Source organism: Myiozetetes cayanensis, unplaced genomic scaffold (assembly GCF_022539395.1).
Source record: "Myiozetetes cayanensis isolate MyiCay16 unplaced genomic scaffold, myiCay2020 scf10, whole genome shotgun sequence".
NCBI classification, from domain to species: domain Eukaryota; kingdom Metazoa; phylum Chordata; class Aves; order Passeriformes; family Tyrannidae; genus Myiozetetes; species Myiozetetes cayanensis.
The window spans coordinates 26,253,240-26,276,737 of NW_026086605.1; positions in this window are offsets into that span (position 1 = coordinate 26,253,240).

Consider the following 23,498-nt stretch of genomic DNA (forward strand, 5'->3'; position numbering starts at 1 on the left):
ACCAGCAAGAAAGAAATTTTTACTCCACACAGGGGAGCCTGAAAGTTGAACTACATATCTAAGAATGTTTTCCAGGTCTTTCTGAACACTGACAGGCTTGGGGCCATGATTCCTGGGAATCTGTTACAGCACTTGACCACTATCTCAGAGAAGAACCTTTTTTCTAGTATGCAGTCCAAACTTCTCCTGGTGCAATTGTAAGCCATTTCTTCATGTTCCTGTCACCAGACACCAGGAAGAAGAGTTCATTTCTTCTCATGAGGAAGTTGAGGGGAGCAATGAGGTCACTCCTCATTTTCCGCTTTGCTAAGCTGAACCAATCCAGTATCTTCAGCTGCTCCTCATAAATCAGGTCCTGTAGAAATTTCATTTTGTTTGTTGCTTTTAATAATTTTGTGTACAGAAGTTGGGATGCGATAAGAAATTAGCTCTATCAATTTATGGGATGTCTAACAAGGAAGTAATGACCTCCTGTCATCAACTTAGGCCTACTTGCCATATATATAATGCCACATAAAGTTTTCAGTGGTAAAGATGTTGGTAAGAAAAGTCTTTTGTTCCAAATTAACAATGAATGATATGTAGAAAAGCTCCAAAAGTATCACACTTAATACTGCACTAAAATTAAAGCAGTTTATTGTTTATTGCCTCAGACTAAACCAGATTATTTCTCAAACCAGATATTTATAGAAGAAACACATTTTGTGAGAAGGAAACATTTATGTGCAGGAGGAAAGCCATTAAAATAATTTCTGACTGAATATTTGTAGCTGCAATGAGAACTGATGTACAGTGGAAATTCTCAGGGAACTGTGATTTTCATTTACAAAATACACTAATGTACAAATCAGGAAGAGAGTGGGATTTAAAAAAATCTGTGATGTTTGGCAAAACTTTTGCTGGTAATCCTTTAGAAAAAAGTGTGTAAGCGAATGCGGGGGTTTTACAAATGAAATTTATGTTCTAAGAATCAATGTATTATCTACGTGTGACAAAATCTTATTCCTCCCTTTCCTTTTACCCTGATGTGTATTGATAGAGCCCCAAGGAGCAGAAGTATATTTCAAATTTGGGTAGCTGTGGCAGACAATGCACTGAGCTGGTGCAAAGTGTCAGGATGATGAAGCAGCAATCCACAGTGCTCCGTTTGCAGAGTAGGAAGAAAGGAGGAAAGCTGGAATGAGCTATAAGTGGGGGCAAAGGATCCCTATAGTCATAGATCATCTGCCAAAAACAATGTCATGGGATGAATACCACCCTGATTCCTCAGCAGTATCTCATGTGCTTATAGCTGTCTTTTGTGACCTGTGGAAACATTCCACTACCTTCAGTAACCTTGTAAAAATCCCATTTAACTAGAATTTGCAGAAGGAAACACTAAGACACTAAGTTAATACATGTCTAAAAATACATATGGTATAGTATCTGTGATGCTGTTATCAGGTGGCAATCCTTGTACAGTTTAGGATGCTGCTTGAGATCACAATGCCTTTCATTGCCGTACTTATTACACATAGGAAGGAAGAAAGGTTTAATTTTTTCTTTCTTTCTCTGCTAATAAAGAAATAAATTATAGATCTTGACAGGTCATGTTTAAATCAGTAAATGTCTTTTTTTAGAGTGGAGCCACTGAGTGAGTCAGTAGTTGATAATATGGAGTGACCAAAGTAGTATCTATTATTTCTTATCTGAGACATACTTTGCCAAAGAACTGAATGCTGAATTGCAAGCAGACTTACCTCTTTCTGTGTTATTTACATACTATTTTAAAATCTGTTTTTATTGAGTAGCTTTGATTTTATCTTTAGGAAATGAGTGTGATGAGATATTAATTTCCTTCCTTCTAATTTTCCACTGCAGATTACTCTGCTTTGCTAAGCTAATCATAATCAGTCTAATGGAAGTGTTCTTTTCATTCAAACTTTTTTTAATATTACTTTGTAATATTTTAATATAGTACAGTTTTTCACCTGATTCACAGTTTTCTTCAGCTAAGGTACTAGATTCTCAAAAGGGCTGAGTTTTTAGATGCATAATGTGCATTGCTTTCACTTTTTGGTTTGAATGATGAAGTAGCAACTGTAATTGATGCTTGTGAGTTAATGACATAAACAGCAATACATTGAATGGACTAGAATGAGGACCAGTTGTGTTTCAAACTCACTGTGTTTGCTTGTAGATATCATATATTTTAGATTTAAAATTAGGTTCTACCTGAATATGAAGTACTCAGAGAAGTACAATCTGCAAAATGGGGCTGTAAACCTCTAAAGAGCTCCTGTCACTTCCTCTGTCAAAATTTTGTGTTGAAGAACAACACTAGGATGTGCTAGAGCCAGAAAAAAGAAGGAATTTTGGCCTTTGTTTTCAAAACTTCCTTGGCTGGGTTTATCTAGGAATAATGCAAGTTATTTAACCTGTTGATGTAGCTCTCAAACTGAGGGAACCACTATGTTTTTTCTGAAAAGCATGTGAAAAAGAGATGTGAGATTAAATACTGTGAATGGTGATTTGCAGGTGCTGTTAAATAGATCTATTCTACAATTTACTGTTTTCGTCTGTGCCATGTGCTTCCAACCTACCTTAGCTTCACAATAATTGTTCTATTAATTTTATATTCACTGTCTTACAAGAGCTCTTCCTTAGAATGGTATCAGAGTAAATGGGACTCCACTAATAGCTGTGACAGTGAATAATTAGCACATAATTATTTAGGCTTCCAGACCCTCCCTCTGCTCTGTTTAAAGAAGGCAGGTGTGAAGAATGTCCATGTGATCTGTCTTGGCCTTCATCACTGCCAATTGTGTGAAAGTTTCAGCAGTGTGAGATACAATTCATTAACACAACAGGTTTATGAGATCTGTTATAATTAAGGCTGCTCTGTCTTCAGCAATAATCAAATGTGATATTTTGTGTTGTAATTGTAGGATTAAGAAATAGGCTTACTGAATATGTGGGAAAATTCAAATAGTAAATCTCATCTTAATTTCATAAGAATGGTATGAAAAGATGTGGTATGAGAAGCACTCGTAATTGACAACCTGGCATATAGGAAATAATTTTCAGCTTTGAAAATACACTATTTTATTGGTAGCATGTGCTAGTAGTGAATAGCTGCAACTAAAATAATTATCTGAATCAGGAAATTCTAGATTTATAGTGTATAAAAACAAGGTCCTGCACATGACAAATCTGGGAGTGGTGAATAAAATATCTGAAGAAAACTAGAAATAAATTACATTTCTTATGTTCTCTTATATACATTATAGTTATGAAATAACAGGTAACACAATGTTGTAGAAAACTGGTGTTGCAGAGTGAAATATCTTGGTTTGGTAGCACTTCACAGTGGCAAAATCTAAATTATAGCTGAATTTATAAATCTCATAATTTTAGTTATCTTTTTATTGTCATTTTCCCCATGTAATGTTTCATTTAAAGATTGCTATTTAAAAATGGGTTCTATAAATATTTGGAATTTTCAGGCATTTAAATTTTTATTGCTAGTACAAGTTGCATAATAGACTGAATAGAAACTCCTACTCCTCTGCTCACCCTCTGTCCCAGGAGCAGAATGCACTGAGCTGTTGGGTTGGATCAACAAGAAAAGTCTGAAATATCAGTCCCAGAGCACGGTGTATTGAGGTAAACCAAAACTACCCCTTGGTTTTCTGAAATATATCGGCCTGTAATTTGTGGTTGTTCTGTAGCTGCTACACAAATCAATGCACTTTCCCTGTAGTCAGCTGGAGGGGATTGCACGGTTGCTACCTCAGTGCAAGCCAACCCTAGTTGTGAATCAGAGCCCTGGATATTTTCAAAAGCTAGGATTTAACCAGTTGTTCCCATCACTCTTCTCTCTTGACTAGTTTTAACAAGTGCTATGAACTAATTAATCAACTCAGGTACTAAATGAGGAAACCAGGAAATGAATATGCTGTTTTGGATTAAAGAAGGTAGCTGAAGTGTACTGACTTTCGTGCTGAAGATAAGCGAGTATTACTGCATCTTTCTCAGTGGTGTGGAAACTGAAATCAAGACAGTTAAATTACTTCACAGAAATCCCTAAAATTAAACAGGGGTAGATTTTTCTCAGAAAGATTACATAACGTGCCACAAGAACTGTGTCTCAATTGCTGAACCTGGGGTATTCTCCACACAACTTCTGTGAATTGCCTGCTGCAAATAGAGTTACTAACTGTTAATGAATACATTCAGTGCAGGTAGCTTGGGGTACAGCTGGAGGTTGAGCTCCAAAGACCCCCAGACTGTCCAGTGTTTGGGCTGTGAGGGGATAAAAGCCCAGGGTTTCCTTTGTTTCGAGTCTCTCCTCAGAGGCACCAGCTTGAGATGTTATTTTGCTATTTGGGTATTGCACTGAGATTAAACTATTCGAAGGATCTGGATGTCTGAGATTCTGCTTTGGGAAACCTGTGGTGAAGCTGGTAAGGAGGTCTGGTCTGACTACGCGAGTGTGGGGGGTGTAGCTGTGGAGGGGCCTCAGTCCCTGTTCAGATGGTTGGAGTGTGAATGCCAGAGCAACTCCTGGATGGTCAGACAGGGTGGTTTCCTTGCTAATGATATTTAACTTTCCCTGGAAATGTTTTGAGAAATAGATAAATAATTTTTATGGAATTGTAAAAAGTGTAAAGTTAGTTATATGATTGCCTGCAACAGATGGAATTTAGGGTTTGCTGGTTCTCAGGTTTTAAAGTATTCCTGTGAAGTGTGTGGTACCATGCATGCAAAAAGTTCCTCTATTACCAGCTGAAAACTCTCAAGCTGAACTTTTTATTTTATTTTATTTTATTTTTATTCTTAAGACTTCACGTATGCAAAATTTTGTGCAGCTGATACCTTAAGGAGAAAAAGAATAATATGTTGAGAGGTATGAAACTATGCTTCACAGAGCTCAGAACACATAGTTTAAACCAAATCAGGATCAAAACACTTAACTGGATACTTTACAACATGTAATTAACAATCAGTGAACTATACATTAATGATCAGTATCTGATAAGCTACAAAACTGGATGCTTTCAAAGTGTCAAATGCCCACAAATTTCTAGACACCCTATGACATTAATCCAACCCCCTGGAGTAATGGGGTCAGACCACCTCCCACTCTGGGTTTGGGTGCCTACTTGGTGCACCCCAAGGTCTCACTCTCCTCGTGGGAGTGTGACTGCTCATCGTGTCTGATGACGAAGATGCTCTGTCAGGCTTTGACAGAGGATGTGCTGCTTGTGTGACAACAACTGGCAGCAGCATCAAAACAGGTTTTGACCACTTCTGTGTCAACCTCAAGGTCTCCTCTCTCTTACAAATGCTCTTGCTTCAATAATTCTTTTCAGGCTCAGCTCTTTGTTTCAAAAGTCTCTGTAATTTCTCAGTTGTTATTTAATCCCTCTGATGGTTCTCTTTAACATAAGCCTCCCAGATAGTTTTGAGTAATTTGATTCACTCATGCTGTTTACACTTGCATTCAAGCCTTTGCAAGTGTTATTCAGACCATTTGTCAAAGGTCTGACCGTGGGAGAACTCTCATGCTATGCAGTTGAAAATAAATATTTACAGTAAGTGTTTTGAAAGCTTTTGGTTAGTTTTCAGCTGTGGGTGGATGGAAACATTGGTGTTGAAAAATATCAGTTCATATCTTAGAAGACAAATGTGAATGCTTTGGATATTTTCACCCTGTCATAGCTTTGTCGTGTATTCAGCCATGCTTGTCTGTCTGTTGACACAGTTCATCTTTCTGCCCTTAACAGAACAGAACCATATTGAAAAATCAAGGAGAGATCAAAGTGGTTTTTTGTGTCCTTGATAATAGATAAATATACCTGGGCTCCTCTTATAACTATTATACTAATTGTTATGCAACATACTTCCCAATTTGGTCTTTATATTCATTAATATTTTACATTGTGTTGAGGTACTTCAAATCTTGCATTATACTCACATAATAAGCTGTTTATAAGATGAATTATACTACATTCTTTGGCTTATATAAATTAATAAACCCTCTATTTTCTGCTGGAAAGGACATTTCCTTTCTGTTCTATTATATCTTTACTTTGTCTGCTTTATAGTTATATTTTGTAAAGGCTTCAAAATTGAATCTTACCTATGTATTTAGACATATGTGTGTTACAGTGATGTCAAAGTCTTTTTTCATCTCTTAGTAAATCACCTTTTGCTCAACAAAGGCAGACAAGGGTATTTAAATGCTTGGTTAAGTTAACTTTGCACCTTTGTTTTACAAGTTTGTTTATTTTTAAAAGTTAAATGGTGAATTGGAAAGAGCAAGTAAAACTCATGAGAACGTTGTTTTCCTCCTAGCTTAGCTGAAGTGAACACTTTAAAGGATAAATACAGGTGAACAGAGATTCCACTTCTGTGTTTTATTCATTTTACCTCCAAGCATTTACTGCATTACCTAGAGGAGAATTTAGGTGTTATTTGCAGTGTGAGTGGTCCACAGGACTGAACAAACTTCTCATGTTTAGCACAAGGCTAAGTACATTCAACACTCATGACAACATTATAGCTAAAAATATTACAGGACTTGATGAAAGTAATTTGCAGTGTTTTAGTTGAAGACTGAAATATTGTGCTTTTAAATACACAGGCTCCAAAATCATGTGGAGAGCAAAACATAGTCATGGTCTCTACAATCCAGGACAGTGATCTTTTCTTCTCTCCATAGCCAAAGAAAGCAGAAAATAGGAGGAATGAATTTGTGCTGCAAAAGTAATTGAAGTACTTTGATATTAAAGAAAACTGCTCTCTCCAGTCCTGTCAGAAGAGGGAATAATAAACCTGGCTACAAGGTAAGTACTTTTTCCTTTCCATTGTGGTTGGCATTTTGCAGCAGTGAGTATATCATTGATGGGGACTTGATTATGGTACCAGAGAAGATTCACACATTTTAGCAGGAATGATAACTTTTTGGCTTCTGGAGGCTTTCAAGGTATTTTCAGTCATTATTATTGCTGAGTATTCTTGGTTTACCTTAGGTAAAGCCGCTGATATCTTTGTACCTCTTTCTTACTCTGTAAAATGTTTTTTTTACCAGTATGGCCTTTGCCTTTTTCTACTGTAAACTTTTATACACACACATGTGAGCTCTTGGGTTCAGTTTCTGATCTTTCTCTTAGTATAAACTACATAAAAAGATCCAGGAGGAAAAGAATAATCTTTTTTTTTTTAATTTAGGTTTTTTGTTTTTCACACAGCAAGTCCAACTGGACTAAAGGCCCTCATCATCAACTTCCAGAAAACTTGGTGCAGTGGGTCTCTGTGAGTCACTGCCTAACACTGGGCTCAGTCGAAAGTCTTTCTCCCTGCAAACTAGCTTATGTTATGTTTGGCACATAAGTCCACTGGAGTTCACAGAGTACATGCATGATAGCAGCAACAGTTACCGATGCAGATAATATATATGACAATGGCAATGCAAAAGACATAGCTTGAAACACTATTGCAACTGTCATACTGTCATTGCACTCCATGTAGGAAGAACTTATCCTTTGCCACAGGAACAAACACTGACACATATATGTTTGTCAAGTTTTCTTCTTTTAAAAAAATGTGATCAATGAGAGTTAAGTTATTGCAGACACAGAAGTTTCCATGATCTGAAGCGAATCAGAAATATCTTTGCAGAAATTATGAAGAAGAGTAAATAGTGTAAACAATAATTAAAGCAGGGCATAGGTAACTGAGAAAATCTTTTTTTAAGCATTGTGCGGTCCAAGGGGATGTTACAGAGTTTTCAGTAACAAATGTGCACCTACAATCCAGTATTGCATTCTGTATGTCTCGAATTCCTGTTCAGAATTCCCACAGTCATAGAATCACGGAATAGTTTGGGTTGGAAGGGACCTTTTGAGTTCATTTAGTCCAAACACTCTGCAGTGAGCAGGAACATCTTCAACTAGACAAAGTGGCTCAGCCCTGTCCAGCCTGACCTTGAATTTTCCAGGAATGGGGCATCTGCCACCTCTCTGGACAACCTGTTCCCAGTGTTTCATCTCTCTCGCAACAGGTCCTGCTGAAATGTTTTGTCCCCACCTTTCTTATAAGCTCCCTTAAAGCACTGAAAGGCCACAATGAGGTCTCTCCAGAGCCCTCTCCTGACTGGACAGGCTGTTTTCATATGAGGGGTTTCATCTCTGTGATGGGGAGTAAATAGCTAACAGCACAGAGAAAATGTCTTCTAAAGTTGTTTGACCAAGAAGGAGTCAGGGATAGAAGTATTAAGGAAAATAAACACTGATGCCTTCATCTCCCTCTATCAGCACCTCTGACACCCTCTTGGTGTTGCACTCAAAGTTGGTATTCCCTAACGTTTTTGCTTTTAGTTTGTAATTACTGCTCTTTTTAATAGGATATTTTTGCACTTGATTTATCATTTGCTTAAAGAAGCAACCTAAACAAAGTTTTTCTGTCTTTTTATGTGTATGTCTTTTTGATTTAACAATCTCAGGAGACCCAGACTTACAGTTTAATTTGTGGACCCAGTAGACAGTTAAATAGCTCTTTAGGAAACAAATAATGTTTATTAGTATATCAGGAGAGAAAAGACTTGGTGATAACTTTTATGCTGTTCTTAGTTTTATTTTTCCATGCATGTGTTTTTTTTGCTTTGTTGGGCTTTCATGTTTGTTTGTTTGTTTGGGTTTTTGTGCAGGTTTTGATGGTTGTTTTTTTGGGCTTTTTTTTTTGTTTGTTGCTTTTTGCTCATGTTGGCACAGAAACCTATATGATAACATAAGTTCTATATTCAAAAATTGAAATCTGCTCTGTTTTCTCCTCTCCCTTTACCATAACAATAATAAAAGGAATTGACTGTGTGAAAACCAAACTCATGGTGCTTAAGGTTGTTGGATCATTCTGATCCAAATATTTTGCCCTTGGGTTTGGTGAAGACCAGGTTTATTTTGCATTTGCATTTTCATCAATTAAATTGTGGCACACTGTCGTGGTTTTTGCCAAGGAAATAAACTGTTATTTCTCATTTGTATTTTTTTTTTACTTTTTCAGTTATTTAAAGTCAGTTTGCTCTTTTTTTACCACACTTACAGTAATCTACTTACAGGTGTTGTTTTTGTTGAAACCATTGAAAGAGAATAGCATATGATAAAATAATTTCATTCAGTTTGAGATTAACAATTGTAGTCCTGCAGCAGAACTATTTGCTGAAACGTGGACAGGGCAATATTCAACCATCAATTTAAAAAAAAGTTTCAAAAAAATCCTAAAGTTGATTTAGCTAAACTTTTTTTAGGATGAATACTGAAAGCTCAAACAAATCAAAATGTTTTATTTTATTTTAACATTTTGAAATGTATTTCCATTTTCTTTGCTTTTGCTATTAGATATTAACAGTCCCATTTAAACACAGCAGTTTTTTATTGCTTCAAGAATTCTTAAGACTTAAGTCTTCACTTAGCATTTGAATGAACATGGACTTTTCAGTCTCATTTTTCAGTGCAACTGCCATTTTGTCCTCTGTACATTTGTAATTATGTTCCCATTGAGGCTGTAATGTGCACAGTGGTTCTTGATTACACTGTTTGAAACAATGTTTATTCTGTGTACAGAGATCTGTAAATGTGGCACTTTCAGCCCCTGTAAGTACTGAAATGAAACAACTCTATTCTTATTGTTTTGAACCTCCCTTTCTTTGATCAAGCATCATTTTTTCCATGACCGTGTGTTAACTTTCTCTATTTTTTTCTCTCCACTTTTTCTGTTCTTCCTGATCTTAATATAACCATGGCAATTTGCTAGACTGTAAACAGAATGTGTACAGACCATTTATATCTTGTAGCCACTGAAATTCAAGGCCAGTCCAATGTCAGATGTGAACAATATAGTAAAGACAAAACAGTGAATCATCACAACTGGAGGAACAGCCCATTTTCAGTGCTCACCACTCTTTTCTTCCCTGCTTTTATTGCTCAGATGTGAGACATATTTTGGATGATGGTGTTTGTTCAAAGACCTCATCTCCCTGTTCAGGATGGAATCTGAATTCCAACTCTGATGCACTGTTGACACTAGAAACAGATGGCTGTGATGCTACTGGTGTAAAATAGCTGCTTAGAGAGGTTAGCTGAGTTTGTGTCATGTTTTGAAAACAGAAATGTCAAGAGTCAAGGAGATCTATATCTGTTTGATAAACTGAAAGGATCTAGTATCTTTTATTGCTTGTTTCGATCACAATCTGCATTTTAAAGTCAGACAATTCCTCCTAGAGGTATTTCTCTAAGTAACAGTCTGGAAGAGGTGATAAACTGATGCCCTGTCTTATGGGAAGTAGTGCATCCTCAGACTTTCCAGAATGGTTTGAAGGTAAAAGCTTTGACTTAAATCTAATTTATATCAGGAGAAGGAACGTGGTGTCATTTCAGTATAGATAGCGATAAACACTGGTAGTTCAGCAATACAAATAATACAGCAGCTAAACTGGAGGTCAAGGATCAAAGACCTTAATTTACACCATAAATCTTTGAAAACTGTTGTTGGGAGGTTTTTCTATCCTCAACATTTATTCATTTACTTATTTATTTAATAGTTTGTTGTTAAAAGGGGTTGGTATGTATTTGAAACACTGTGCAAAACTCATTTCGTGGGGCTAAATGACACTGGGAATTTATGCCAGGGCAATAATTATTATTCAGGAGTGTCTCCAGGCCTCACATATTATCAGGATTTCAGAAACTAGGAAAAAATGGACAATAATAAGAAACATAGTAAACCAGGGTGAGAAACAGGTGGCAAAAGCCAAAAGGGATATTAAGCTGGAAGGTTCCCTTTGTTCCTGCGGGTACAGGTGAGTTCCCTGAATACCAGTCCATCCCTGGGGTGCCTGCAGAGAAGCTGCAGAGGTTGCTGCATCCAAGCTGTCCTGCACTTGCCTACTGTGTCTTCAGCTGGCACTTTTCACCAGCGCTAAATTACTTCACATAAGTGAGGGAAACAGCAAATTAACTCTCTCTGAAGGGTCTTTCTGGAAACATATTGGATTTTCTGGTTATCTACAGTGCCAAACTAGAAGCCTCTGATGACAGATTTGACGTTTGTGTTAGCAAAGCTCATTTGGATCTTTATTCCTTACTTAGATAATCAAACACCCTGGAAATGGTCTTCAAAGTGCTTTAAGATATTTCCAGATCTATTCTAAAACTGTAAAGCTCTGCATATTTTTCTGAAATGCAGTGAAATAGGAAATAATATCCAACTTTGTGCTGCAAAACTATTTAAACAAGCATAAAGCTGTTCATTGACCAAAGTACCAGTAGACAAAACATATAGTGATGTTATTAAGAGTGACTTTTGTCAGAGAGAATAAACCTACCAAATTTTCTGCATAAGAATGAGTTTAGCTTTAAAGAGAAGTATCAAGGTTAGGAAAAAAATATTTCAGTAGACTGACACTGTCTCAAAATCAGCATTTGTTAGTAATTTCCTTTGAAAAATATCCCAGAATTTAAAAAAAAAAAAAAATGAAAAAAGCATTAGGGGAAAAAGAGTTGATTTTTCAATGAACATTTTCACATTACATATTAGCTCATTTCAAGAGAAAGACCCTTGGAAACTAAAATTCTACAAAAGTTAAAAATTAATCTACCCTAAAAGAGAGTAAGCCATGCTTTGTTCATTTCATGAAGTTATTTTTGTTCCTGAGTTTTCATTTTACTGACGAAAAGACAAACTTCATAGCAGATAATTTTTCCTTATCTCTATTTCCTTTTTTCAATCTCCTTTTGATTTAGTCACTATATAAAAAATGAGTGATATATATAGTTCAACTTAGGACAGAGTTCATGTAGTTAAGATACCTATTATTTGTGGAAGCAATTTTATGAAGGCCATAAAATCTGGTGGTATTTGTCTCCTGGAATCTTAGCTTCCTGTGAGAAGCACAGGTCCCTTTATCAAAACGCAGAGCAAAACATGGCAACACGTTCCTCAAAAGTTCAAACAGCTGAAAGGACCCGTGCATTGTATTTACAAGATGTCATTTGCTATTCTTTGGAGGGCAAGCATGAATTTGATTTGTGGTTCTGGAAGGTTTGGTGTTTCTTTAATGTGTCCAAAACAGACACATTTGTGGCTCTGGCAATCACACCCTTATTCAACATCCAACAGGCCATAGGCAGAGTAGAAATCCAAGAGAGGCATTGGTTCCAGGTTTTTCCCGTTCTCCTCTACAGAGCGGTATGGGACAAAACTCAATGTGGCATCAAAACTGTAGGCTGGGATTTTAAAAATCTGTATTTAAGTAAATTAAAATACCAAAGAGCATATCTCCTATCTCAACCTTAATCTCCCCTGGAAGCTAAACAGTTAACATCTCCTGGGCCTTTGAAGACCTTGCTAGTTAAAGAACTTGCAGCTAATGGTCTTGCCAGTCAGCACAATTCATTTGAGGAAGGAGTGTGTTATGTAAAACTAATGGATTCTTTGTTAAAGGATGTACTGTCTAGAGTCTCTTCATCAGGAGGTTTTCAACTGCTGTTATTATTTATCATATTCTGCTTATCTGACTGAGTTTTTGTGAAGGAGTTGAAAAACCTAGAGGTATAAAAATTCTGCAATTGTCCTATTTCAGCAGAGTTCCAATCAGCAGAGTCTGTCACTCCATTGCCTTGTGTTCTCTCCTATAGTTATTGCAAAAAGCTTCTTCTATTCCAGACTGATCTGAATTGTAATTCTGGCTATTTCTATGACATTCCTATGAATAAAAAAGTGAGACCGTGCCTCAGTGGAAATTAATTGAATGCATTCGGATAGATTCTTCCTGTTTTGTTATTTGCCTCTGAAATGATTTTATGCAAACTGGATTTAAATGAAGTTCCAAATATATCTTGGATGTGCTTCCAAGCACCAGCAGAGCTCCATCATTCCCTGTTGTCCGTTCACCACAAATTCACAATGAGACCTTGCTGTTAGACTGTGTGTAATACACCTGCCCCTGGTTATTTCCTTCTTGCTGTCATGTGTTTGCTGAAAGTATGCTGCCATGTATGAAATAAAACCCTCCAAAACACTGAACTGGAAATAAAAAGAGTTAAAAAGAAAACGAAAAGTGCTTTGAGTACAAAAGAATTCAGCAGTCACTGTATTAATTCCCAAGGAACATACTGTTTTTCTAAAAGTCATAATTACAGTCAAACAGTGGTAAATGCACGACCTTGTTTCATACAGTCATGCCTTTAACAAGGTTAGTCCTCTCCTTTATTTAACAGAGCCCATTGTGTTCTTATGTATGGTTTGATGCTAAAACCAATGTACTCTCTAACAGCTTTTGAAGAAAATTTCTTTAACGCATATCCACAGAAACACTTGTGGAATCAATATATTTGCATTTCAATACACCTTTGTTTAACTGGCTCGAGATGAGGCTGACCCAAAACTTGTCTCTCTGTAGAAATGCTATTTTTATTTGCTTCTCTGGGGCAATTTTTTCTACTTTGTGGTGCATGAACACAGTTACAGTCTCACCCATGATTGTCATACATCATATTGTTAATTTAATGACACGGGTGGAGATACAGGAGAAGTAAAAGGTGATGAAAACATTAGCGTAAGGCTTGGAAAATATTTTATTCTTTTTAAAGACATTTTGATTCAGGAAATCTTAAAAGCTGTATTATTCATAAAGGTATTAGAATGCTTCATTATTTCTGCACGTGCACATACACACCACACCAACATTGCACAGAGTAATACCTGTAATTACTGTTGTCTCACATAACTGGTACCTGCTTTAGTATTGGCAGAAGCAGCAGAAAAGGTGGGGCTTGCAGGAGCAAAGAGCAATGATAGCAAATTTTCTTGTCAACCTTAGGCAACTACTTGTTTCTCTCAGAACTAGATACAGCAAAAGCCTGATAGTGCTGTAATGCTGTTTAATGGATATTTATCTCTCCTGATAATTTTTTAGATGGTAACATCCCCACATTTGATCTATACAGATATACAGGGAGTCTTCACACAAGTGTAGTGTGGTTTGAGGTTTCGGGGCATTTTTGGGTTGTTTTTGTTTGTTTGTTTCCTTCATATATGTCATTATCAAGTACGTATATTTGTTCTGTTTGAAAAATACTTTCTTTCACTTCCAGAATTATTTTTTTTTTTAGTTGTGAAAGCACTACAGTTCTGGTATAAGAAATCATCGAAACATTGCTTTACTTTAATCACATGTGGGAATAGCAAGGGAGATTTGAAACACTAATGGTAGAAACAATGAAATAATTCTGCAGAGCTACAAACTACTCAAGATTAGCTTTGCACTAGACTTAGAAATACTCCAACCATTTGGACCTTGTAGTAATGAAACATTTGATTCAAAGTAATTAACCTTCAACTTTTGTTTTATTTTATCAAAGCTTATAGCCCATGCATGGCTTGAGTGATGAAAGGTAGCTGCAGAAACACCTTTGATCATGTGGTTGCATAACAGAAACACTTAAAAAGGGATTCACAAGTCAAAGCTAAAGAAAAAAATTACTGTCAGATTGACATTGGATGGAAAAATAAACACAAGATACAAATTTAATGCTGTAGAGACACATATCTGTGCGAGCCTTGGAGAAGTGGTTATAGCAGATTAAAGAAGATCAAAAGGAATTAAGAGCAAAAGTAGGCAACTTGAACAGAATTCTGAGAGCTTCATCTATTTATAGTCTGTAGTGCTGGAGAGATCATTGTAGCTACCCAGTCTAACTACTTGTGCAACTTCTAGTTTGAAACCTTGTAAGTAGAAGGAATAATTACAGACCTGACTGATTGCAGATTGTCCCTCCCTGGAACTAACAGCTCTCTCATTCACTTGCTGTTCCACTGAACATGTCAGGATGTACTGGGACCTCTCTATTCGAGTACATTAGCATCTCCCATCTGCTTATTCCCTCCTGTGATGGGCAGTTGAGTTCATGTTTGTGTGTTTCAGGAACACTATTTAATCTAAAAAACTTTTACCTGATTTAAAAAGAGTTATAGCTGTCCAGAGATAACAAACATCTGTGAATTATTTCCATTTTATTGATAATAGAAAGTTGTCTTTGATTTATAAATGTATGTAAGTATATGCATGCACATGAACACAAATATGTGTAAATACACAGAGGTGTCTGGGGAATAATTATGAGGATTAAGTTTTTGTTATTCCAATGTAGAGCAATTAGTTCCATGAAACAATATATAGCAATCAACTAAATGAGTATTTCTCCTCACCCTGGTGTGCATTTGTTAAAGATACTTAGTGTTTGCACTAATAAAGCAGTTCAGCTCCTTGAAGTATGCATTCTAAAGGGAGTTAGAGGAGATACTAATACTTTACTAGGAAAACTGTTTCACAGTTTCCTAAAGATGCCTGGTGAGTACAACAAATGACTTAGTTGATGAATTAGGAAAAGGCACCAGTGGGGAAGGTCTGCCTTTGCAAGAAAACTAAAAGGAAACTGAAACTAATTTTATGGGTAAATGTTTGATCACTGATACAAACAATCTTTCTGGTTGTGGACTTATGTTTGTGGTTCTTCATAATCTGTGCTTAGTAAAATCACTGAAAACCTAAAGAGTTCTTCCCCACTTCCCAGAAACTCTTACACTTTCTGCTTTCTTTTTTTAAATTAGATTATGTTTTTAATGATTTAGTGTTTTAATGTGATTTTGTCAAGATTATAAAAATATTTATAAATATTAAGAAAAACATGGGCAGACTGAATGATTTCTCTAAGTTGCTTTCCTTGTAATCACAGGTAGTTTATGGACGCATGGTTCAACACATTTCAAGTGTTATGAAGTTTCAAAGGAAAAGTTATATTCTCCTTGGTTATTAAAAAAAGGTTTCCTTCTTTAAAACTCCTTCCTTACTATCAATTTTGCAGTGTCCAGGCATCTCAGTGTGCACCATTCCTCCTTTTCTTTCCTAGCGATTGACGCTTCAGATGTTCCAGTCCTTAAGTTTACTAGCAGTTCCTACCCTAGGAAATCCCACGTTACTGTACAGTCTCTTTGCTGAACGCTTCTCTCCGGTTCTAAGCAAACCATTTCCTCATTCTTATCACTAAAGGAGCAGGATAAAGCACATCTTGCCCCAGAGCTCCTAGCACAGAGGAGATCAAATGTCAGCAGCACATTACAAGAGTGACAACATCTGTTCATCGTGGCAAAAGGTTTACAGGCCAATGTCCACAAGTGGTCTTTTTTAATTTCAGAATGTTTAGAAACAGTATCTAGCAGTTTGTGCCTGCAGGCTCTGCTCTTTTGTTTGGTCCTGGTACAAATAGTAGATGAGGGAGACAAGTGTCTTTGGTTGTCTCCTCCGAGCCGTGTTGTTCTGTGTTACAGTTCAGCCCACTACCAGGTCAGCTGTTTGGCTGTTTCAGGCAGTAGGTATCGTGTCCTGGAATTCTGCAAGTGAGAATAATCTGTTCCCCACTGGGAAGGCAAGGATTTTTCTTTTCCTGCATCATTTATATAATGCATCACGGAGCCTATGAAGTAGAAGCTGATACTTAGAAGAGGAAACAAAGTTAATGAGCATAAGAACCTGCATTTATTTATTTTGGATTCTCAGTACAAGGAAATACACATGGAAGCATGTTTACTTTTGTATAATTTTTGAGTCTTTTAATGAAAGAGAACCAAAACATAAAAGTTACAGGCTGTAGCCTGTGATGAAGATAAGTGAATTTTTAAAATCAAAATATCATCAATATGTACTTCCAAACTTGTCTAACTTGTATCACCGGGTTAGACTGGGTTTTTTTGTTGTATTATTAGCTTAGCTGAAGATTGGCACTGCTGCCATCACTGGGAATTGTGCTGATTGGAAACAAGACTCTCCTTCCCTCTCTGGCACCCTGTGTTGTGTGGCAGGCAGATCACATCCTGTGTGCAGACAGCAGCACATTTTCTCTGACTGCAGCAATTGCCTCTATGCTGCTCCAGGGCAACAACAATTTGCAGATTACAATGCCCAAAAGTTGCACTTGTATCTTATCAGTGACAGGAAGATTAGCATACCCAACCTAAAGCCAGTGAAATTTTTGTGCTGTTCTGTGAATTACCATGTTATGTGGCAAAATACAGACCAGTAGGTTTGAGCTGCTGTACAGCCTCTAATTATGCCCTTCTTTTTAATGGTCATTTTTCATAAAACAATTTAGCTAAAGTAATAAGAAGCTGTGACTTAGGGTTTCCCTTCCAGAAAGAGCTCCCTAACCACTATCCTGACTTCATTAACCCTCCTGTCCTCCTTATTATGGACCTCATCTTCTGTCTGTGTTTTAGAAAAATGGAGGGAGAAATTTAATTTCAGAAGAGGATTTTAGGCATTGATACTGTGTTTGAGGAAACACTTTCTTTCAAACCTTGATTAGGCTTTATCAATGGCTTCAATGGAGAATTTTCAGCAAAATAAGGAGAAAACAGGTCAAGTTGTTTTATGAGATATAGATCATTACCTTTCTGAGGCACTGACCCATTCAGCTGTTGCTTTTTGAAACAAGTGACTGTGCTGTGCTTTCCATGGAAGTTCAATGTGGTTCAGTGATAATGCAGGAAGAAACCCCTGCTGAAATGTCATACCTTTCCTCTATAATAAAGTGCAAGTCTGCTATTTAGTTCTAGATGAGTAAACTAGTAGCAAAATTTATGTAAATAGAGTGGGCAAGGGAAGGAAAGACAAAACTATTTAACGATGAAAGTTTCCACTTAAGGTTTAGTTTCCTAGAGAAAGAAAAAATTACTGTACCATGGATTTCTTTTAAAAAGTCTTCTGCTTCCAGCTCTTGAAAGCTTTATTTTCCCTCAATATTGAGTGTATGAGGGAAAATACAATTGAGTAAGTATCCTTCAGATACCCATTAGAAGCAGCAATCACTTTTTTAACCTTCGACAGTTAACACTGTGGGATTTAATATCAGATGTAGGCTGTAGAACAATTAAGGTTAATGAAACATTATTGTCAAGGCTGTATTATTTTCTTTGATGAAATCATTGGAACTCAAAAATTGAGTTCTACAATAGGAGGAAAGTAAGGGAGGGGGGAAAAAAACATTACATCTGGATGAAACCTAACTCAAAGGCAAGAGAAATTAAATAAAGTCATACCCAGTTGAGCTGTCCTACTCTATTTATTGATTTATTAAGCAAAATAGTTAACTGGGAAATGTCTGTGGAAGATTTAATTTTTACAGATATTCTCAGTCATGGAAAAGCATTTTTTATGCTCAGCTCTCAACAGACAAATTTGTAATACAATGGAAACAAAGATTTTGAGTAAGAGAAATGTCTCAGTATATGTTTTTGATATATTTAGTAGAACAGCTCAGAGCTTTTGTCTTTTGTATGTGTATATGTAAATGTGTTTATCAATATTAATACTTTGTAATTTATGTGTTATATATACAAAACTTGTTTGGCCACAAAAGCTCTAATTTTGGGTAAAGCTGAAAAACCTCTCTTTAAACGTGTGAATGACTTGTAATAGAAGAGGGATACTCAAACTGTGGACACAGGAAGTTTTCTCTACACTTAAATTTGTAGTGAGATATCACAGCTTTACAGTTTGTGACCAGGGGTGCATTGTGACTGTGTTAGTGTCAGAGCTGTCCCCTGATAGTGATATCTCCACAGCTGTACAGAGGGTGAGCAAACATGACAGACTGAACCAGATTAGGCACCTCCACTAGGGTTTCCATAGAGAACTTGAATATATTTACACATAAAGTAGAGCTCTTGGGATGGTGAGTTGGTTAAAACATAATAATATAATGCACTGCTTGTATTTATAATGTGTTCCACGTAGACAAACAGTATCCATATATGTCTTTTTGATGATAGCTGAAGAGTGGAATGCCAGGGTTTTGATGGATGAGATATCATAGCTGGTACTGACAGTAAAGGTTATCTTTTTTCATAAATGCAGGATGGTATTTTGATAAATTTCTTTGCAACCACAGAACAAACGTGTGCAGTTGTGGTTGAGGCCTTTACACAGGAAGTGCTGCAATTTTACCTGTCCCTGTATTCTTAGACATTCTTTGCAAGTTTTTCTCTGTCCTTTTTTTTCCTCCCCTTGTTCATTTAAGTGTTGTTTCAATTTTTTCCTTATTACATGCCTGCTAATCATGCAGAATATGCAAATAAGACACCATTAATATTCAGACACACTCCATGAGTTAAATTAACCTATTTTGTTTTTAAGATGAAATTGATTATCTTTTAGCAATGGTTAAAATTAACGTGAGGTAATTAAGACTTTCCTGTAGGCTCAGGAAATGATTTTAGTAAAACTCTCATGAAAGCAGTCCCCTGAGTGAAGAAGGCTGGAGTTAAAAAAAGCAGACAACCTGAAGATGATTATTGCATTACTAATACTGAAGCTTGTTTTTCAAGGTTTAATTTAAATATTTACTGTGATGGTTCAACTACACTCCACAGTCAGTGATGTAACACAGTTGATATTTATTTCCCCATTTCAAGTCCATCGTAAAAGGTTGAGAGAATTTTTGACAATTGCAGTAAATCTACTCTTTTCAATACTACATAGCAATTAGGAATAAACCAAGATTCCTGCTGGGAGCTCATAATGGAATATTGTTTACTACAAGAAGAGAAGCATTGTTTTGTTTTCTAAAATAAAAAAAATAAAAAAAGACAAACAAACCCTTTTTGAAAAAAATTCTTCTGTCTCTTTTTTTTTATTTTATAATTTTTTTTCTTTTTCTTCTTTATCCTTTTTTGTTTTCTTTCTTTTTTCTTTTTTTTTCCCCTGTAAGGGATCCCCAGATCTTTAACAGGGTGATTAAAAGAACTGGTAATACTGTGCTGAACTTTCCATATTAGAGGAGATGGGATTCATAACTATCTTGCTTTTAAGTGTAAATAGGAGTAATCATGAACATAACATGATCTACCTTCACTATAGGGACTATGTTCTTTTTATGGTCAGTTTTCTATATTTGAACAAGGGCATATTAGCAGATTCTGCTTTTGGAACATATCAGTGCAAGAAGCAAACCAAACCCCTGAAGAATATCTTAGGGAACGATGTAAGCATTTTACTTATAGAATTATATGCCAACAAATTCAGGATAAAGATGATTTTCCAAGTCCACAGGAGCCTGCACATAACAACAGCAAGCTAAACCAGCTCCAGGCAGTTTCTCTGGACTAGCCTGGAACCACAACGATAGGGCAGTGACACAAAGCTCTTTTCATTGATTACTGCTTTCTCTTTTACTGGCCCAGGTGCACACACACCCCAACACATAAAAACTGAAAGAGCAAGGGAACAATCACAGATTTCACCCACTGACCTTTCCTTGGTTCAGCTACTGAGAATAATGACAAAGCATTGGAGTCCCAAATTTTAGTTTCACTGCCTAATTGCAATCCACCACCAACTGCAATAAAGCTGGATAGAGACACAAAGCAAGTTATGATACTATGAGGCAATTGCAACCTGCACGTCAGAGGAAGAATTTCAGTAGTGCTCTTTAAATACAGTACTGGATTTAAGTGTATTTTAACTGTATTAAACTGACTACAGTTTCAGCAAAGCTATCACAAATTATAAAAGTCATAGTAGTATCTATGTACAGTGTCTATAAAAATAATAAGAGTAGAATTTTTATGAATTTTATTGACAGTGCTTTAAAATTATATTAATATCAGAATTTTAACAAAAATTTTTGTTCACATTTCTGAAATCAAGTGTCTTTGAAAGCATTAAAAAAGACTTGATTTGCAGAAACCTTCAGAAGATCATAGTTCAGCTAACTCTCCACTTCAGAAATGGAAATTTCATTCTAATAGCAAAAGGTGAACTACCAGTTTTCCCAGAGTAGCATGCTTGCTTTTGGTTGTATGAAAATGTAAGGTGAGATAACCATTCCATGACAAATTTTTGTATATATAATAGAGATTATAAAGATTGGTGTTTATTTTATTCTGACAGTAACTGAACAGTGTTTTTTTCTTAAAATAAATATGATGCCCTCTTAAGATAAGCAACAATGTGGGCAGCTGCTACAGGTAATAGATGGAAAATTAATGTTAAATTCTGTATGTCCCAAGAGTGCTCAAGTGTGATGGGATCACTTAATATCACTTCCTATGAGTTAATTAGACCTCCAGTTAGAGGAATATTCTGCAGTTCACTGTTCATTAGCCTGACAGTTGCAAATGAAGTGCTTACAGTTTATGCACCGTTTAATCCCAGAGCTATGAAAATGCAGGAGAATGTGAAAACAGTTGTGTCCCTATGTGTTTAGAACTTTGATTGAGAAATAGTATTTTAGGAATATTTTTACAGTAATGACATAGATTGCCAAATCTTTTCTGTAGTAAATGAGGTTACTTGCTTTGAGGATGTTTAATTGAACTTTTTATTTATTTTGTACAAGGTAAATATATTTCTGGAAGATTGTAAATGCTCTAGCTTCCAAGTTGTTTTCATGATAAATGAGGTAGCTTTCTTTCTCTCAGGAGAGAAAACCTACACTTTGGAGCCTAACAGAGCAAAAGAGTAAGTTTTGAAAAATTGGTCCCATGGCTAGGGAACCGTACTGAGATTTGAAGTGTCCAAATGTCCCTTCTGAATTCAATCACACATGTACAAACGCTGTGATCTTTGGAAAAGACATTTTGGTATCCTTCAGATGAAAACGCAGGAGTATTTCAGTTTCAGTACTTAGATGGGTCAAGCCATTATTGTTTCAGTTGAATTTCTCACCGACTAAAATAAGGACTGTATTATTCCCTGTTTCATGGACAGGGTGGTCAGTTCAGTAATGGTTATTAGATTGTATTAGTGATTTTGTTGTCTAAGAAAAGCTAAAGTCACTTTGTATAGGAGCAGTGAAACAAAAGATATTGTTTGAGGGCATTGATATAATGAAGGTCAGCCCATTGCAGGCTGTCAGACATGCCAAGCGTAATATTTTGACAGAGCAGTTGACATTGACAACATCTCTGAATGGGTTTTTGCCTGGGAGTTCATAAAAGATAGTGGTGGTGAGCAAATATCAGAAGCACATAGGCTGTTCTGAGAAAGGAAGAAGGAAATGCTAAGAGAATTGAGGAATAAATGAGAACAGGTGATCACAAAATGAGAATGTCTGCAGGCTGACAGTCATAGGAACAGATGGAAACTGTGTTCAGACTGAAGTTGAAAGGACATACAGGAAAAGCACAGAAAGCCCAAGAGTATAGTGCACATATGATCTGCTGTACTATAGATATGTGAGTGTGAATGCAAAAATAAAAGGCAAAACCAATCTCTATACACATGAATAAACCTGTGGATCTAAATGTTGCAGAACTCTACAACACTGAAGTCAGTTGGTCCAATTCTTGCTTGTTTTCACATTTCAAAGTGGAGCTAAAGCACTACTATACTGATTTGGTCCAGAAAAAAATTACTTCCAAAAGGGCAAACAATGGAGAGATAAAAAATCCCAGAGTGTCAACATAAGCTAGATTTGCATAATTAGAATTTTGTACAGCATCTAGCTCTGTGATCTGTGTTCTGAGTTGAAAAACCACACTTCAGAGAGGTTAAATGATGTGACTAAGAAGAATGAGGAAGCAAGAGGGTTACTATCCTCCTTGTAGTTATGGTCACATGGATATGAAACATTCACGGAGTTTCCACTGGTATTTCTCAGCAATGGGAAGAGAGTTCAGATGTGTCTGCCATCACAGAGGCTTTACTGCCACGGTGTTCTGATTCTTGATGAGAATGTCCCCGAGCCCAGCTAAAAGCAGCAGAAGTTTTGTGACACCAGTAAGCCAAGTGCCTCCCTGCCTCTGAATGCAGGCAGAGCAGGATAGGACTAACAGGCTCCTCCTGGTATAACAAAGGCATGGGGAGGTTACATTCAGCACAGGCTGGAAGGTGAAGGGGATAATGTGGTGAAGGAAGCCAGGTGAGCACTTTTCTTAGATTGCTGCCACCTGAAAGTTAAGAGAGAAACTCATAATCCTTTGATTTCTCACGGCCTATTTGAGTGAGTTTTCAGGTCTCAGTTGTAACACCAGAGCACAATACTAAAACCCAGTAATAATTAGTGGCCTTGCAGAAGACTCAAGAGAAAGGTAAGGATTCTTGTTCCTCTCTTAAAAATCTACTTTTCCTGCTCTGCTAGAAGTGTACTAACATGAAATTCTATGAACAAACTTAGTTTCATTAATCTGGTATGAAAATGTCACTGTACCAGCTGATTTTATGTGTGTCCCTCAAGTCATCCCTCTGCATCGCCCCCCTTTTCCCCTGAATCTTTGAGTCTTTGTTAGCAGAGACTAATCTTATGTAGGTCAGCAGTGTTTCAGCCAGTTGCTCTCAGCACGAGCACACAGATATTTTATACTGTTACAGAAAATGGGTTTTGCAATCCTCTTCAACACAGGCACAGGAGAATGGCGAGGACACATCTTTGGATATGTCTGCAATATTCAGGTTAATAACC